This window comes from Spea bombifrons, chromosome 13, assembly GCF_027358695.1.
Source record: "Spea bombifrons isolate aSpeBom1 chromosome 13, aSpeBom1.2.pri, whole genome shotgun sequence".
In the NCBI taxonomy this organism is placed as follows: domain Eukaryota; kingdom Metazoa; phylum Chordata; class Amphibia; order Anura; family Pelobatidae; genus Spea; species Spea bombifrons.
The window spans coordinates 2,485,687-2,501,674 of NC_071099.1; positions in this window are offsets into that span (position 1 = coordinate 2,485,687).

Sequence of the window (15,988 nt, forward strand, 5' to 3'; positions counted from 1 at the left end):
GATATATTTCTGGGGCCATGTATAGACGTGTTCCACAATGTCCTCTCACTGTACTTCCAAAAACACCTTCTACAGCAAGACCAAAATCACTGATCTTGACATGGCCCTCACGATCAAGTAAGATATTCTGCGGCTTCAGATCTCTATGAATGATGCCCTGGGAATGGAGGAATTGGATGCCACAGACCAGCTCTGCAGAGTAGAATGCAGCTGTGTTCTGTGTCATGTAGCCAACACTATCCATATAAGACTCCAAGGTTCCTCCAGCCATAAACTCCATGGCGAGGAACACACAGGTCTCTGTCTGGAAAGCTGCATACCCGTGGCATAGAAACGGGCTGTTCCTAGCTACCTCCAGAATCCTCCTCTCTCTCATGATGTGCAGAGACTTCATAGATCTCTTGCGTATCATTTTTACCGCTATTAAGGAATCCTTGGAAGGAACAGAGGCCAACATGACCTTTCCAAAGCTCCCTTGTCCCAGTTGAAAATGAAACCTTAAGCAGGACACCGACATGGGGAGAAGGTTCCTGAATCGTTTTGCGGCCAGGCTGCAGTCCTCACTTCTGCGCCTTTTCCTGGGAACCTTCATCCTCCTGCTCCTGTACTCCTCCAGGTGTGCATCTGCTGTTGGTTTCACCTGCTGCCCCAGATCATGGCTCTCGTTATTTCTATGCCTCTTCCGCTCATGTTCATAGCTGCCTGTGCTGGTTCTTCTGCGCTTTGTTGTCTCCTTTTTCCTGATATACAGGCGGTTAGCAGTACATCTCCTCCTTTTCCTCAGTCTCATTCTGTTTTCTGTACTGCTACCTTCTTTTTTTCGCTTCAGCAGAAAGGTTCTGTCTGTGAAGAGCTCGCTGTTTTCATCTCTTGTGCTATGTGTTGGAACATTATCGGAAGTCTTTTTGAGCCTGTTGAAATATTTGCCTAGTTTTCTGGGGCAGCACTTCTTTAAAATCCACCTTAGTCCTGAGAAGAGACACTCTGCCATAATGACTGGTGAGTTTTTCTTCTCTGGTAGCTGTTGACGTAGTTGGTAACCACACTTCAAGTTCACTAAAGAAATAGCAGCCTGAAAGTGTCGAGCGCCCAACTGCACTGAAGATAGAATGCTGTGCAACCAACCTGCATGCTGCCAGGATGATGTCATAATTCACTATGGGGTGTATGGCCTCACAATAACAGTGCTTGCTGATGGTTTCTCAGATACCGAACATGGGTAGCTTTTTCTCCCTGCTGATTTGCTTTAATTTGTTGGAAGGTGGTTCAATTTATTTCAGGATTGTTAATTTCTATAAATGTAGCTGTTTCTTGCATAATGTTTTTAGGTAACTACATATTAAAACGATTCAATGGCAAACATATTCACCACCTTTCTTTCAGTTTATTCTCTTTGGGTTCCAAATCAGTTAAAGGCAACTGACACTGACCTACAGCAAAGCTTTCATAACGGAAAAGACGCTGTTAAAAGACTTGAATGCAAGTATTGAATGCACGATTGAAAGTAAGAGGTTTTTATACAAGCAGATATATTGGACATCTAGGTAAAAAGAAAGTGAGATGAGAAGCCTTGCTGTGGCTGATTTTCAAAATGAACTTCCTATATTATCTAATTATTTAAAATTTAATGGCTATAGACTCAAACATGCTGCTGGCTCCTTATAAGCTGCTTTCTGGATAGACCTTGTTTGGTCGAGAGCTTCTTGGCTACCTGATCAGGAAGTTTAGTTGATGTTAAAGTTAGAAAGGGAGTCTTGGGAGACAAAGGATAACATTAGGAGGGCAGATACTAAATAGAGATGCTAAAACAAGGTTAACTGACAAAGAAAGTCAACACTTTAAAGGGTGCAGTGGTGTAAAGCTTAAAGCCATGATCCCGTACAGTAAATATTGCTGTATATTTTATTTTTGCTGCATCCTGGGTGTTCACACTTTCGTTGTTGTCCTACAGTCTACATTCCTGCCCATGCAACATGTTCTGCTTGAATATCTGTTTTGCATAAATCAAATAATATCTGTATACCAGTAACTACCAAAACTTCATAACTAAATCTCTGCAGTGGCAATGGGAGCTGGCCATCAGCAATCACAGCAATCATGCCCAGGAAGCCAGTACATGCTAGAACCTGGGCATGATTTTATATATATATATAAATATATATATATATATATATATATATATATATATATATATACACATATATATATATAATATTGGGGGGGGGGTTGGTCCAATTTTGGTGTGTAAGTAACACACCAAAATTGTACATAATTTCATACCAGAATTTCATCTGGGCAGAGTATCTTAGAAGGTCAACAACCCTGGTAGTATTGTCCCTCGCCTCTCTACCTGGGACAAAACCCACCTGATCTCGGTGTATGAGATGGAGGATAAAGGGCTTAAGTCTCATGGCCAATATTCTTGCTAATAATTTGACATCAGAGTTCAGTAATGAAATAGGGCGATAACTGCCTGACACATAAGAGGGCTTACCAGGCTTTAATAGGATCGAAATGTGTGCTAAACTGGATTGGGGATCTAAGTGGGAACCTGAAGTCAGAGAATTGAATACATTGACTAAATGGGGCCCGAGGATAGGGAGGATTTTTTTGTAAAAGGCAGTTGTGAGACCATCAGGTCCGGGACTCTTCCCTGTTGAGTGGTCTTTATGGCCTCCTACACCTCCTCTAATCTAATAGGAAAGTTGAGACCTAAGAGTGTCTAGTTGAGCTAACGTGGATGGAAGTAAAGGATTCATAGTCATGTTAAAGTCACCCCCCAATATGGTCATACCTTCCTGAAAGTCCATCGTTTGTTTTTTTTATAACAAACTTGAGAAATCGTGATTGATGACGATTAGGGGCATAAACATTTGCCAAAGTGATTTTATGGGGGCCTAAAAACCCTTCTACAAAAAGGCATCTGCCCTACAAGTCCTGCCAGCTATTCAGGGTGCTAAAGGGTAAATGTTTATGCAGAAGAATTGCCACTCCTCTCATTTTGTGCCTCCGGATTACTGGAGGTGAGAGAAGTTAGACATTTTTTATTAGTCAGTTTGGGTTCTTTAGTGGCCCGAAAGTGTGTTTCTTGGAGGAAGGCTATTTTTACTTTAGTACGCTGGAGTTCTGCAAACAGTTTGGATCTCTGCTCGGGTTTGTTCAATTTAACTGGGTCAAGGGCCATTTTGTTGGTGACTGGCAGGACCTGTAGGAAGTGAAGGCAAGGCATAGCAATGTACAATGAAATTACGAGCAACCATAGTTATTAGAACAAAATACCAAACAAGGGGAAAAAAAACCAAAACATACTCCTATCCCAATAATAAGAGCAAGATGCCAGGGCATCAAAGAGAGAGCACCACGACCAGTAAACTGGGCAACTACCAAACGCCAGAGACCGAAGGATCTCTGAATGGCAAACTCGGGGGAGGTGGATAACATTGTGAAAATAATAACCAAAAAAGGTGAAAAGTAAAACAAAAACTGTATGAACATGTGGGATGCAATACGAAGACAGAGAGAGGATCCTCTTATATGAGTGTAATAAGGGGGTGTGTGTATTAAATATAAGGGAGCGCAAGAAAAATACAAATATATATATATATATAAAAATGTAGCATGAAAAAGAGAGAGACGTTGTGTATTTACCTATGTGTCAGGGAACTGGGTCCATACAGATGACTGTAATGACCCAGCGCGCCCATAGATGGAGTTCAGGAGGTATTGCGCAGGAGTGGAGTAGGACAGGGCCTGTTGCAGGGCGACTGCACTCACCCAGGTGGGCATCTAGGGTTGAGCAGCCACATACCAGCACCCTGACATAGCAGCTGACCATGTCCAGAACCGAGCAGAACGAAACTTGGCTGGATGTGGAAATCTGAACAAAACTTGGATCTGACAAAACGAACAAAACTTGGAAATGTCCTGCAGGCACCCTGGAGCAGGCATGAAACATAGCACTGGAATCATGTGCAGGATGCTGCAGGCTGAGAGTAGGGAAGCTAAGCAGAGTATCAACAGAAACGTAGCAAGCAAGGACAGAGCAAGGAGCAAGGAGGACAGAGCAAGGAACAGGGAGACCGAGCAAGGAACATAACCATACAAGACATACATGATACAGGGCACAACAAAGGACAGGGAACAAGGCAAGGAACACAGGGGAAGGAGTGAGGAGCCAGAATCCTTGGACGCTTCTCCTTTAAGCAAGGATAGGACTACTTAACTGGGACATGGGGAGAGGAGAGAGGAACCAGAATCCTCAGATGATTCAGGGAAGAAGGGCAAAGGTACATAAGAGACAGACGCACATGGATACAGGAACCAGCCTAGGACTATGAGAGAACAATTGGAGATTCCGTCACATCATATGGCCATAGTATGCTTAGCCCACCACTACGCCAAAGTACTCGAATGACGGTGGGTCCTAACACTAAGCCCTGCATACGAAACTAAACATTGAATCCAAACACAGAGCCGAGAAGGACATACCTTTAGACTGCAGACTGATACAAACAGAACAAACGGGTGGGACACACCTTATAAAGGAAACAGGAGCTAAAGCAAAGAGCAGACTGGATTCAAGGAATCAGAGGTTCAGGACAGCATACGGAAATCCAGGAGTGAACCACAGCAAAACATGGGAACTGAGGCAAGGCAGGGAAAAACAGAGATATGCAGCTCCGCAGCCTGGATGGACCCTGACACTACGACAGCCACGGTGAACGTATAATGTAGGTAGGTAATCCAAAAAAAAAAAAGGAAACTCATAAGAAGAGAGGAAAGTCAATAACTGTACCATCGGATTGGATCCTCAAATGGAGGATTTACAGACAAAAAGAGAGTCCAAATGTATATAGTCCTTCTTCTGCAGCCATGAAGGGACAATCTTTAGGAAGTTCTTTGGGTAAAGTAGTCAGTCCTCCGCCTTCGTGTTCCTGGTGACCCGTTGATGTCTAGGACGACGTTGAGGAGGCGATGACCATTCAGTTGCCAAATCTGATCGTTTGGGAGAGTTGAACGATGAGGTCGTCCAATCCAGAATCTTCAACAGAGGGAGTCCTAGTGTTTTTAGGATATCAGGTAGATCCGTCGGCTGACACAGAACCACCACTTGTGTTCCCTTCCTCGCAATCAGCGAGAAGGGAAACCCCCATTGATAGGGAACAGAGGCCTCCCAAAGCACCACGGTCAGTGGGCGCAGCCGCCTCTGATTCTGTAATGTGATGGGGTAAATGTTTTGAAAGATGTTTATAGTATGACCTTCAAAAAGGATGGTACTTTTGATCTGCATTTCTGTAGTATTTGTTCTTTTGTGCGATATTCATGCAGGCAGCAGTCTGAGCGCACGGTGAGCGTGGTCCAAAATAATAGGGGTGTCTACCGGCCTTTCCAGAATCCCATTAAATAAAGACGTCAATGTAGAGATAATGTCTGCATTGGAGATCGATTCAGGGAGGACGCGGATACGGAGGTTGGATCGCCGTCCCCTATTGTCAAGGTCCTCCATTTGTCTATAAATACGTGCAATAGCACCTTGTTGTAGCGAAACACAGTCTGATATTTCATCCACTGTAGAGTGTATTTTATCTTTGCTCTCCTCCAAAGCTGCCACCCGGTCTCCCAGCTGATGTAGGTTCTTCTTGATGTCCTGCAGGTCATCACAGATGCCGGACAACGCTGCATGGAAAAGGGCCGACATTTCAGCCTTAGTGGGGAGATCTTTTACAGCTTCCTGCCATGCTGGTCCAGGCTGTGAAAGTGGTGGAGCATAGAATTCAGCAATGGAGTGTGAGCCGGAACGTGTGCTTCGCGGGCTTGAAGGAGCCGACGCCATCTTGGTAAGTGAGTCTCTTTGCTCCTGATCGGAGATATGTTTAAAAAATGCACGAACGGAGGTGCTTGAATGCTTTTCTTTCACCCCAGGGCACTTAGTAGAAAAAGAAGCTGTAGAATTCTTGCCCATCGTTGCGGTAAATCACCCAAAAGACAAGTTAAAAGTAGAGAATCCTCGGAGCTCTGTATCTAAGCGTGCATTGCCTTTGAGTGCTAGCCACGGCCCCTGCTTCATCGTATGTAACCCTTAATGTATTTCAGTGTTACCACTGAAGTGTGACCGTTCGTATATGAAACAACACAAACTGATGAGCAGTAGATCCCAAACGTTCACACTAAGTCCAATATGGCCTCCTTGCGAGTTGGCTCCTCAACTACTTGTTTTAAAGATAATCCCAGTAGGGAGTTCAGAATATCTGCACTCCGGACACAACCAGCTACTTTCATTTTCCAGTTCATGTCAGGGAGATTAAAGTCACCCATGTTTATAACGACCCCAAAACACACCTCCAAGACGACCACTGCATTGCTAAAGAAGCTGAGGGTAAAGGTGATGGGCTGCCCAAACATGTCTCCAGACCTAAACCCTACTGAGCATCTGTAGGGCATCCTCAAACGGAAGGTGGGGGAGCACAAGGTCTCTAAAATCCACCAGCTCTGTGATGTACTGATTGAGGAGTGGAAGAGGACTAGAGGACTCCAGTGGCAACCTGTGAAGCTCTGTGAACTCCATGCGCAGGAAGGTTAAGGCAGTGCTAGAAAATAATGGTGGCCACACAAAATATGTCCAACATGGACATGTCCACGTAGCGATGTATTCACTTTTGTTGCCAAGGTTTAGACATTAATGGTGTGTTTAGTTATTTTGAGGGGACAGCAAATGTTCCCTGTTATACTCACTACTGTACACTCGCTACTTTATATTGTAGCAGAGTGTCATTTCTTCCGTTTGACACAGTTTGAGATATAATAAAATATTTTAAAAAATGGGAGGGGTGTACTCACTTTTGTGAGATACTGTATGTGTATATATATATATATATATATATATATATATATATGTACATACACTAACACTTTGACAAAATACACACTGAATCTGACACTACAATACAGTAGACATACTGACTTTGGCACTATACATTTACACACACAGTAATACCACACTGACTCTGACACTGCAATATACACACACACACACACACACACACACACACTGGCTCCAGCACTATGCATATACACACACACATACACACTGACTCTAACACTGTAGTACACATACACTACCCCCACTCTCACCTGCCATGCTGCTGGAACCTTGGTTTTGATTTGGCAACACATGATGATCTTATGGAGGATGATGTTGCTTCTGGTGGTCTCAGTGTCCCCCAGCGGAAAACAGTGAGAAATCATAGTTGACTATGCAATCTCCAAAAACTGTATTTTATTGTTGTTCTGCAGCAGTTACCTTTACCTGTGAACCACTTCTGCCTGTCCTGACGTTGGATTGACCGGAGCTATACTTTGCCAGACAACTTGGCTTTTGCTGATATGCACTACCCTTTTGATCTGTTAACAGTTTTAAGCCTTGGCTGCCTTTGGTTTATTACTCATAGAAAGATGACCAGCGGAGACCAGCGAAGACCTTGATTAAATAAGCAACGGATGGCCTGTCTTCAATGCAATGCCCTGTACTCAAAATAAGGGTTGACCTTTGACTGTGACCACATGTTGCATTTTCTCCATGGGTACTTGCATTTAGGAATCCAATCATGGGATCTTCCCTGATAAGCAGATTTATTTTTTTCATCTTCTTGATGTTACTTTTAGTTACATTATTCACATATAGCAGTTGAATTCCCATGTAAAACCAATGATAGTAGGTGTAGCAAGCGTGTTTATAAATTCAGTACCACATCCAAAGGTCATATACATATAAATAATTTAAAAGGCATATACACACGGCAAGTTTTAACTGAGCAGCACCACACACACAGTGTCTTAGTCTAGAAAAAGTAACCAGCATACAACAAACAAAGTGGTGGGGTAGGCTAGAAAATTGCAACTTTTGGACAAACGGAAGATGTCATTATTATTATTTACTGTATTTATAGGGCCATTAGATTCTGCAGCCATTAGATTCACAACATATGATGTCAGGCTGAGCCTGCATTGTGAGGTCATATGCACCCTGTAACTGTAGAACAACAAAGAAACTATCACCAAAATTAGAGCAGGGTTTTTAATTTTATTTTCGACTTTCTTGGAGACAACAAATGTGCAAAGTCTTGAGAATCGCTCTGACAAAATCTTCAAAACATCCAGTCCGGAGTGACAAAAGAGAAGCCGAACAGGCTCTGGTCACTAGATGAAGAGGACACGCCGGCCAGGCTCTGATCACTAAACAAAGAGGAGGTGTCAGACAGGCTCTGGTTACTAGATGGAGAGGCAGTGTCCTCTGGGATCTCCAAAACTGGTGGTATGGGTTGGATGTTCTTGAAGCGGCGATTGGGTCTTTCAGCCTTCTGGTACGGGGGAGGTATTCTCCTGCTCTCTATGTCTTCCCAATTGATGCTGTCAAAGAACGGATGCTCCCTGATGTATTCAGTCATCCAGAGGCGAAGCTGAGGATCTTTCTTTAACAGACAAGTCAGTATATCCACAGCTTCTTGGCTTAATGCCTTGGTGTATTTCGGCCTGCCATTGATAATAGAATGGACAGTTGCCTTCTTGCAGTAGCCAGTGAAGAAGGGAAAAGTTCCGTTAAGCATGCGGAAGAGAATCACCCCGAAGGACCACCAGTCGACGGCAACACCATATTGCTTCTTTAGATATATTTCTGGGGCCATGTATAGACGTGTTCCACAATGTCCTCTCACTGTACTTCCAAAAACACCTTCTACAGCAAGACCAAAATCACTGATCTTGACATGGCCCTCACGATCAAGTAAGATATTCTGCGGCTTCAGATCTCTATGAATGATGCCCTGGGAATGGAGGAATTGGATGCCACAGACCAGCTCTGCAGAGTAGAATGCAGCTGTGTTCTGTGTCATGTAGCCAACACTATCCATATAAGACTCCAAGGTTCCTCCAGCCATAAACTCCATGGCGAGGAACACACAGGTCTCTGTCTGGAAAGCTGCATACCCGTGGCATAGAAACGGGCTGTTCCTAGCTACCTCCAGAATCCTCCTCTCTCTCATGATGTGCAGAGACTTCATAGATCTCTTGCGTATCATTTTTACCGCTATTAAGGAATCCTTGGAAGGAACAGAGGCCAACATGACCTTTCCAAAGCTCCCTTGTCCCAGTTGAAAATGAAACCTTAAGCAGGACACCGACATGGGGAGAAGGTTCCTGAATCGTTTTGCGGCCAGGCTGCAGTCCTCACTTCTGCGCCTTTTCCTGGGAACCTTCATCCTCCTGCTCCTGTACTCCTCCAGGTGTGCATCTGCTGTTGGTTTCACCTGCTGCCCCAGATCGTGGCTCTCGTTATTTCTATGCCTCTTCCGCTCATGTTCATAGCTGCCTGTGCTGGTTCTTCTGCGCTTTGTTGTCTCCTTTTTCCTGATATACAGGCGGCTAGCAGTACATCTCCTCCTTTTCCTCAGTCTCATTCTGTTTTCTGTACTGCTACCTTCTTTCTTTCGCTTCAGCAGAAAGGTTCTGTCTGTGAAGAGCTCGCTGTTTTCATCTCTTGTGCTATGTGTTGGAACATTATCGGAAGTCTTTTTGAGCCTGTTGAAATATTTGCCTAGTTTTCTGGGGCAGCACTTCTTTAAAATCCACCTTAGTCCTGAGAAGAGACACTCTGCCATAATGACTGGTGAGTTTTTCTTCTCTGGTAGCTGTTGACGTAGTTGGTAACCACACTTCAAGTTCACTAAAGAAATAGCAGCCTGAAAGTGTCGAGCGCCCAACTGCACTGAAGATAGAATGCTGTGCAACCAACCTGCATGCTGCCAGGATGATGTCATAATTCACTATGGGGTCTATGACCTCACAATAACAGTGCTTGCTGATGGTTTCTCAGATACCGAACATGGGTAGCTTTTTCTCCCTGCTGATTTGCTTTAATTTGTTGGAAGGTGGTTCAATTTATTTCAGGATTGTTAATTTCTATAAATGTAGCTGTTTCTTGCATAACGTTTTTAGGTAACTACATATTAAAACGATTCAATGGCAAACATATTCACCACCTTTCTTTCAGTTTATTCTCATTGTGTTCCAAATCAGTTAAAGGCAACTGACACTGACCTAAAGCAAAGCTTTCATAACGGAAAAGACGCTGTTAAAAGACTTGAATGCACGTATTGAATGCACGATTGAAAGTAAGAGGTTTTTATACAAGCAGATATATTGGACATCTAGGTAAAAAGAAAGTGAGATGAGAAGCCTTGCTGTGGCTGATTTTCAAAATGAACTTCCTATATTATCTAATTATTTAAAATGTAATGGCTATAGACTCAAACATGCTGCTGGCTCCTTATAAGCTGCTTTCTGGATAGACCTTGTTTGGTCGAGAGCTTCTTGGCTACCTGATCAGGAAGTTTAGTTGATGTTAAAGTTAGAAAGGGAGTCTTGGGAGACAAAGGATAATATTATGAGGGCAGATACTAAATAGAGATGCTAAAAGAAGGTTAACTGACAAAGAAAGTCAACACTTTAAAGGGTGCAGTGGTGTAAAGCTTAAAGCCATGATCCCGTACAGTAAGCCATGATCCCGTACAGTAAATTTTTGCTGCATCCTGGGTGTTCACACTTTCGTTGTTGTCCTACAGTCTACATTCCTGCCCATGCAACATGTTCTGCTTGAATATCTGTTTTGCATAAATCAAATAATATCTGTATACCAGTAACTACCAAAACTTCATAACTAAATCTCTGCAGTGGCAATGGGAGCTGGCCATCAGCAATCACAGCAATCATGCCCAGGAAGCCAGTGCATGCTAGAACCTGGGCATGCTAGAACCTGGGCATGATTTTATATATATGTATAATATTGGGGGGGTTTTTGGTCCAATTTTGGTGTGTAAGTAACACACCAAAATTGTACAGAATTTCATACCAGAATTTCATCTGGGCAGAGTAACTTAGAAGGTCAACAACCCTGGTAGTATTGTCCCTCGCCTCTCTACCTGGGACAAAACCCACCTGATCTCGGTGTATGAGATGGAGGATAAAGGGCTTAAGTCTCATGGCCAATATTCTTGCTAATAATTTGACATCAGAGTTCAGTAATGAAATAGGGCGATAACTGCCTGACGCATAAGAGGGCTTACCAGGCTTTAATAGGATCGAAATGCGTGCTAAATTGGATTGGGGATCTAAGTGGGAACCTGAAGTCAGAGAATTGAATACATTGACTAAATGGGGCCCGAGGATAGGGAGGATTTTTTTGTAAAAGGCAGTTGTGAGACCATCATGTCCGGGGCTCTTGCCCTCTTGAGTGGTCTTTATGGCCTCCTGCACCTCCTCTAATCTAATAGGAAAGTTGAGACCTAAGAGTGTCTAGTTGAGCTAACGTGGATGGAAGTAAAGGATTCATAGTCATGTTAAAGTCACCCCCCAATATGGTCATACCTTCCTGAAAGTCCATTGTTTTTTTTTTATAACAAACTTGAGAAATCGTGATTGATGACGATTAGGGGCATAAACATTTGCCAAAGTGATTTTATGGGGGCCTAAAAACCCTTTTACAAAAAGGCATCTGCCCTACAAGTCCTGCCAGCTATTCAGGGTGCTAAAGGGTAAATGTTTATGCAGAAGAATTGCCACTCCTCTCATTTTGTGCCTCCGGATTACTGGAGGTGAGAGAAGTTAGACATTTTTTATTAGTCAGTTTGGGTTCTTTAGTGGCCCAAAAGTGTGTTTCTTGGAGGAAGGCTATTTTTACTTTAGTACACTGGAGTTCTGCAAACAGTTTGGATCTCTGCTCGGGTTTGTTCAATTTAACTGGGTCGAGGGCCATTTTGTTGGTGACTGGCAGGACCTGTAGGAAGTGACGGCAAGGCATAGCAATGTACAATGAAATTACGAGCAACCATAGTTATTAGAACAAAATACCAAACAAGGGGAAAAAAAACAAAACATACTCCTATCCCAATAATAAGAGCAAGATGCCAGGGCATCAAAGAGAGAGCACCACGACCAGTAAACTGGGCAACTACCAAACGCCAGAGACCGAAGGATCTCTGAATGGCAAACTCGGGGGAGGTGGATAACATTGTGAAAATAATAACCAAAAAAGGTGAAAAGTAAAACAAAAACTGTATGAACATGTGGGATGCAATACGAAGACAGAGAGAGGATCCTCTTATATGAGTGTAATAAGGGGGTGTGTGTATTAAATATAAGGGAGCGCAAGAAAAATACAAATATATATATATATATATATATATATAAAAATGTAGCATGAAAAAGAGAGAGATGTGGTGTAATTATCTACGTGTCAGGGAACTGGGTCCATACAGATGACTGTAATGACCAAGCGCGCCTATAGATGGAGTTCAGGAGGTATTGCGCAGGAGTGGAGTAGGACAGGGCCTGGTGCAGGGCGACTGCACTCACCCAGGTGGGCATCTAGGGTTGAGCAGCCACATACCAGCACCCTGACATAGCAGCTGACCATGTCCAGAACCGAGCAGAACGAAACTTGGCTGGATGTGGAAATCTGAACAAAACTTGGATCTGACAAAACGAACAAAACTTGGAAATATCCTGCAGGCACCCTGGAGCAGACATGAAACATAGCACTGGAATCATGTGCAGGATGCTGCAGGCTGAGAGTAGGGAAGCTAAGCAGAGTATCAACAGAAACGTAGCAAGCAAGGACAGAGCAAGGAGCAAGGAGGACAGAGCAAGGAACAGGGAGACCGAGCAAGGAACATAACCATACAAGACATACATGATACAGGGCACAACAAAGGACAGGGAACAAGGCAAGGAAAACAGGGGAAGGAGTGAGGAGCCAGAATCCTCAGATGATTCAGGGAAGAAGGGCAAAGGTACATAAGAGACAGACGCACATGGATACAGGAACTAGCCTAGGACTATGAGAGAACAATTGGAGATTCCGTCACATCATATGGCCATAGTATGCTTAGCCCACCACTACGCCAAAGTACTCCAATGACGGTGGGTCCTAACACTAAGCCCTGCATACGAAACTAAACATTGAATCCAAACACAGAGCCGAGAAGGACATACCTTTAGACTGCAGACTGAGACAAACAGAACAATCGGGTGGGACACACCTTATAAAGGAAACAGGAGCTAAAGCAAAGAGCAGACTGGATTCAAGGAATCAGAGGTTCAGGACAGCATACGGAAATCCAGGAGTGAACCACAGCAAAACATGGGAACTGAGGCAAGGCAGGGAAAAACAGAGATATGCAGCTCCACAGCCTGGATGGACCCTGACACTACGACAGCCACGGTGAACGTATAATGTAGGTAGGTAATCAAAAAAAAAAAAAAAAAAGGAAACTCATAAGGAGAGAGGAAAGTCAATACTGTACCATCGGATTGGATCCTCAAATGGAGGATTTACAGACAAAAAGAGAGTCCAAATGTATATAGTCCTTCTTCTGCAGCCATGAAGGGACAATCTTTAGGAAGTTCTTTGGGTAAAGTAGTCAGTCCTCCGCCTTCGTGTTCCTGGTGACCCGTTGACGTTTTAGGATATCAGGTAGATCCGTCGGCTGACACAGAACCACCGCTTGTGTTCCCTTCCTCGCAATCAGCGAGAAGGGAAACCCCCATTGATAGGGAACAGAGGCCTCCCAATGCACCACGGTCAGTGGGCGCAGCCGCCTCTGATTCTGTAATGTGATAGGGGAAATGTTTTGAAAGATGTTTATAGTATGACCTTCAAAAAGGATGGGTACTTTTGATCTGCATTTCTGTAGTATTTGTTCTTTTGTGCGATATTCATGCAGGCAGCAGTCTGAGCGCACGGTGAGCGTGGTCCAAAATAATAAGGGTGTCTACCAGCCTTTCCAGAATCCCATTAAATAAAGACGTCAATGTAGAGATAATGTCTGCATTGGAGATCGATTCAGGGAGGACGCGGATACGGAGGTTGGATCGCCGTCCCCTATTGTCAAGGTCCTCCATTTGTCTATAAATACGTGCAAAAGCACCTTGTTGTAGCGAAACACAGTCTGATATTTCATCCACTGTAGAGTGTATTTTATCTTTTCTCTCCTCCAAAGCTGCCACCCGGTCTCCCAGCTGATGTAGGTTCTTCTTGATGTCCTGCAGGTCATCACAGATGCCGGACAACGCTGCATGGAACAGGGCCGACATTTCAGCCTTAGTGGGGAGATCTTTTACAGCTTCCTGCCATGCTGGTTCAGGCTGTGAAAGTGGTGGAGCATAGAATTCAGCAATGGAGTGTGAGCCGGAACGTGTGCTTCGCGGGCTTGAAGGAGCCGACGCCATCTTGGTAAGTGAGTCTCTTTGCTCCTGATCGGAGATATGTTTAAAAAATGCACGAACGGAGGTGCTCGAATGCTTTTCTTTCACCTCAGGGGACTTAGTAGAAAAAGAAGCTGTAGAATTCTTGCCCATCGTTGCGGTAAATCAGCCAAAAGACAGGTTAAAAGTAGAGAATCCAGCTCGGTGATGTACTGATTGAGGGGTGGAAGAGGACTAGAGGACTCCAGTGGCAACCCGTGAAGCTCTGTGAACTCCATGCACAGGAAGGTTAAGGCAGTGCTAGAAAATAATGGTGGCCACACAAAATATGTCCAACATGGACATGTCCACGTAGCGATGTATTCACTTTTGTTGCCAAGGTTTAGACATTAATGGTGTGTTTAGTTATTTTGAGGGGACAGCAAATGTTCCCTGTTATACTTACTACTGTACACTCGCTACTTTATATTGTAGCAGAGTGTCATTTCTTCCGTTTGACATAGTTTGAGATATATTAAAATATTTTAAAAAATGGGAGGGGTGTACTCACTTTTGTGAGATACTGTATGTATATATATATATATATATATATATATGTACATACACTAACACTTTGACAAAATACACACTGAATCGGACACTACAGTACAGTAGACATACTGACTTTGGCAATATACATTTACACACACAGTAATACCACACTGACTCTGACACTGCAATATACACACATACACACACACACACACACACACACTGGCTCCAGCACTATGCATATACACACACACATACACACTGACTCTAACACTGTAGTACACATACACTACCCCCACTCTCACCTGCCATGCTGCTGGAACCTAGGTTTTGACTTGGCAACACATGATGATCTTATGGAGGATGATGTTGCTTCTGGTGGTCTCAGTGTGCCCCAGCGGAAAACAGTGAGAAATCATAGTTGACCATACAATCTCCAAAAACTGTATTTTATTGTTGTTCTGCCGCAGTTACCTTTACCTGTGAACCACTTCTGCCTGTCCTGACGTTGGATTGACCGGAGCTATACTTTACCAGACAACTTGGCTTTTGCTGATATGCACTACCCTTTTGATCTGTTAACAGTTTTAAGCCTTGGCTGCCTTTGGTTTATTACTCATAGAAAGATGACCAGCGGAGACTAGCGAAGACCTTGGTTAAGTAAGCAACGGATGGCCTGTCTTCAATGCAATGCCCTGTACTCAAAATAAGGGTTGACCTTTGACTGTGACCAAATGTTGCATTTTCTCCATGGGTACTTGCATTTAGGAATCCAATCATGGGATCTTCCCTGATAAGCAGATTTTTTTTTTCATCTTCTTGATGTTACTTTTAGTTACATTATTCACATACAGCAGTTGAATTCCCATGTAAAACCCTGTAATAGTTTGACTATGTCGCTGAAAATGCCAATGATAGTAGGTGTAGCAAGCGTGTTTATAAATTCAGTACCACATCCAAAGGTCATATACATATAAATAATTTAAAAGGCATATACACACGGCAAGTTTTAACTGAGCAGCACCACACACACAGTGTCTTAGTCTAGAAAAAGTAACCAGCATACAACAAACAAAGTGGTGGGGTAGGCTAGAAAATTGCAACTTATGGACAAACGGAAGATGTCATTATTATTATTTACTGTATTTATAGGGCCATTAGATTCTGGAGCCATTAGATTCACAACATATGATGTCAGGCT